Source organism: Enhydra lutris, unplaced genomic scaffold (genome assembly GCF_002288905.1).
Source record: "Enhydra lutris kenyoni isolate GAN:26980312 unplaced genomic scaffold, ASM228890v2 scaffoldscaffold2, whole genome shotgun sequence".
In the NCBI taxonomy this organism is placed as follows: domain Eukaryota; kingdom Metazoa; phylum Chordata; class Mammalia; order Carnivora; family Mustelidae; genus Enhydra; species Enhydra lutris.
Window position 1 is genome coordinate 48,577,035 of NW_019154086.1, and position 4,177 is coordinate 48,581,211.

Consider the following 4,177-nt stretch of genomic DNA (forward strand, 5'->3'; position numbering starts at 1 on the left):
ACTCCTAAGTCCCAAGTCCAGAGCTCCAACTAGCAAATGAACTGATTACCGTATTTACTCTCATTACGTGCCCCCACTTTTTTCTCCAGTCTTCACTGTAAAACACTGGAGATGGGAGGTAGTGTTGCTAGTATGTGTTTGGTCTAACTGGTTCTGTGCATATTCATGCATCTGATGCTCTCTGTGCTGTGCCTCTGGGGCAAAGTTAATTCGAACCTAGGTCTCCTAACATATGTGTTCCTTTGTCTAAGCCACCTTCCTGGACAGTGTTACTTGACCAGATGATGAGCGAGGGCAGCATGTTCAGGTGAGAGAAGGCACACAGGGAGAGAGGAAGAGGGAGGGATGAAGGGGCTAAACCCATTGCAGGGGAGAGTGACCTGCAGCTCTAGTACTGGGACTGACAGCTGACCAGGAACCAGAGAATGGGTCCAAGGCCCTGTCCTCCTCCAGGCTGGCCAGGAACCAGCAGCCCCGCACCCTGCAGCTTGATCCTGCAGGTTCCCTGGGAGGAGCTTGATGGCTGTTCTAGCTCTTAAGGAAAAAGAATAGACAAAAGCAGTGGGTTTCCCAGGATATGTTTCTTCTACTTGCTTTGTTTTAAAAAATGTTTTATGGTAGGCGTGGAGAGTGGACTAGGTATGTTCTTCTGACAATAGTAGAGCTGGGTCTTGGGGGAAGGACAAAGGGAGGAAGAGGAGGAAGGGCGAGGGAAACTGATCAGTTAGATGGATAGGGATAAGAACTAGAGATTTCTAAACAATTATCATGGTCTTCTTGGGAAAATTTGGACTGCCTTACACATGTTTCTGATTTAAATTGTTTTTATCCTGAATTAGATATTTTCATCAAGCCCTCCTGATAAGAAAAGCAAGAATAAGTATGGTTTTCTTGCTTCTCAGCGAAACTGGTTTCTTCTCTTCCCTTCAATTTTCCTCTCCTGGATGTGAGGAGGACTGGAATCTAGGTCAACCTTTATCAAGTGGTTGTTCACCTTGCTCTCCTCATCCAAATGCAGAAATAAGATGGCACACGCGTCTCACTATTGGAGCTTCAGCTGCAGTGGTGACTGGGACCCATGGCCATGGGACTCCTTTCTGTCAGTCCAGTTTCTATCTGTCCAGAGGGGATTCTGCTAGGGCTGGGGAGCATTGGATTATAAATCCCACTAGTTGGGAGGTTGACTTGGGCCTCAGACAGGGAGGACCTAGAAGAGGTGAGATACTGGCTTGGGCTCCTGGGGGAAGCAGCCTGTCTAGGGTGCTCTGGGGGCTGTATTCTGGGCCTGGTGGCACCTCTGGTATCCTGCAAAGCTATGACCAACAGGTCATGACTACAGCCAGCGGTGGGAAGCCTGAAAAGAATAGGAACTCACTCCAGGAAACCTTTATTTCCAAGATTAAAAGTAGGTCTTTTGGGGAGTACAGAGACTGTTTAAGGCAGGAAAAACACTCTTGTATGATACTGTAATGGTGGATACATGTCATCAAACATTTCTCCAAATCCACAGAATGGACACCACCAAGAGTGAACTCTAATGTGGACTATAGACTTTGAGTCATTACGATGTGTCAATGTCGGTTCGCTGATTGCAATAAATGTACCATTCTCTGGGGCGTGTGGATAAGGGGCTGGCTGTGAGGCTGAGCGTATGCAGGGTCAGATAGCGTATGGGGAATGTCTCAACCTTCCTCTTTATTCTTCTGTGAACCTATAGCCACTCTGAAAAAAAAAAAAAAAGAAAGAAAGTAGATCTTTTGTAAAGATAGGCATTTCTGTGTCTAGAGGGAGAAAGGGCAGGATCCCAGCTCAGGTGGGTCAGCTTGCCAGAAGTCCTTGGGTTGTGGGCAAAATACACGGCTTTCATCATCATCTCAAATCTCTCCTGGCTCACAAGGGCCTGGCCTTATCTCACTTATAAAAATGGTGAATTATTTACAGCAGCAACAGGGAAATAAGAACAGGTCCTAAAATCACTGAGGCAAAGAAACTCTTCTCAGGTTTCTGCAGGAATCTTCTGGGGGCTCTTGTGAGCTCGTGCACCAGCAGGCGGGAGGAAGCCTACAGGAGGGCTAGGCCTCTGCCCACCTGAGAGCGCGGCCTCGACAGGAGGCAGCCTCGAAGCTACGAGAACAGCTGGAAAAGACACGGTAGTTAGTAAGGGCAGCAGACGGATGCCCCGATGCCAGCGTTGAGGGACTTCGTGAGCCCCAAGCACAGCTGGCAAGTAGGAGAAATTCGGTCCCTGCCTTCCGCTCTGCATGGGGTCTGTGGCAGACCCCAGAAAGGCCGAGCTGCTGAGCCGCTCATAGGGGAGAGCAGATCAGAGAAGCCTAGGGAGTTTCTACGGGGTGAATTCACAGAATGCGTCACCAGGTCAAGGAATCTTTATATTTAGAAAGAACAACAGAGCAAGGCTGCTCAAGGGGTATTGCCCTAGCGGTGGAGTGTGGGGAGAACAGGTGTGTACCAGCCAGTCACGTGGTCCCCCTCAAGCTCTCTTTGGACTCCTCTGGGGTGCGCTCAGGTGGTTGGTGAAAAGCTGAGGGTCTTCTCAGGTCTTTTTTTGAGCATGTGTCCTGTCCCGGGCAAGCGGGTTACCTTCTAAATCTTTCTTTGTTGTGGGCTTTGTTATTTCTCCTCTTGCATTTCTGGTTTTGTTAGAGCCATCTTTCTCTCTCCTTTTTGAGGCATCTGGCTGAAGGTTTATCAATTTTGTTTAACTTTTAAAAGAGGTAGCTCCTGTTTCCATTGATCTGTACTTTTATTTCTGTTTTTGTTTTTGTTTTCGGCTCTGATATTTATTATTTCTTTCCTTCTGCTGGTTTTGGATTTTGTTCTTTTTCTCCTTTAGGGATAAGCTTAGGTTGTTGGAGATTTTTCTAGCTATTGCTATAAACATCCCTCTTAAAAATAATTTTTTTAATTTAAATTCTAGTTAACATACAGTGTAATACTAGTTTTAGGAGTACAATGCAGTAACTCATCACTTCATACAACACAAGGTGTTCATCATAACAGGAGCACTCCTTCAAGCCCAATTACCTATTTAAGCCATCCTCCCACCAACCTCCCTTCTTGTAACTACAGTAAACTAGCAAAGGGGAAAGAAAGAGGGAGAGGCAAACCAAGAAATAGACTCTTAACTAGAGAGTAAAATTCCCTCTCAGAACTTCCTTTGCTGCATCCCAAAGATTTTGGACTGTTGTGTTTTCATTTTTATTTGTCTCCATGTATTTTTTTTAAATTTTTATTAAATTTAAAAAAAATTTTTATAAACATATAATGAATTTTTATCCCCAGGGGTACAGGTCTGTGAATTGCAAGGTTTACACACTTCACAGCACTCACCATAGCACATACCCTCCCCAATGTCCATAACCCCACCCCCCTCTCCCGACCCCCTTCGCCCCAGTGACCCTCAGTTTGTTTTGTGAGATTAAGAGTCACTTATGGTTTGTCTCCCTCCTGATCCCATCTTGTTTCATTTATTCTTTTCCTACCCCCCAAACCCCCCACTTTGCATCTCCACTTCCTCATATCAGGGAGATCATATGATAGTTGTCTTTCTCCGATTGACTTATTTCGCTAAGCATAATACCCTCTAGTTCCGCCACGTCTTCGCAAAAGGCAAGATTTCATTTCTTTTGATGGCTGCATAGTATTCCATTGTGTATATATATACCACATCTTCTTTATCTATTCATCTGTTGATGGACATCTAGGTTTTTTCCATAGTTTGGCTATTGTGGACATTGCTGCTATAAACATTTGGGTGCACGTGCCCCTTCGGATTACTACGTTTGTATCTTTAGGGTAAATACCCAGTAGTGCAATTGCTGGGTCATAGGGTAGTTCTATTTTCAACGTTTTGAGGAACCTCCATGCTGTTTTCCAGAGTGGTTGCACCAGCTTGCATTCCCACCAACAGTGTAGGAGGGTTCCCCTTTCTCTGGATCCTCGCCAGCATCTGTCATTTCCTGACTTGTTAATTTTAGCCATTCTGACTGCTGTGAGGTGGTATCTCATTGTGTTTTTTTTTTTTTAATTTTATTTTTTATAAACATATAATATATTTTTATCCCCAGGGGTACAGGTCTGTGAATCGCCTGGTTTACACACTTCATAGCACTCACCATAGCACATAGCCTCCCTAGTGTCCATAACCCCACCCCCC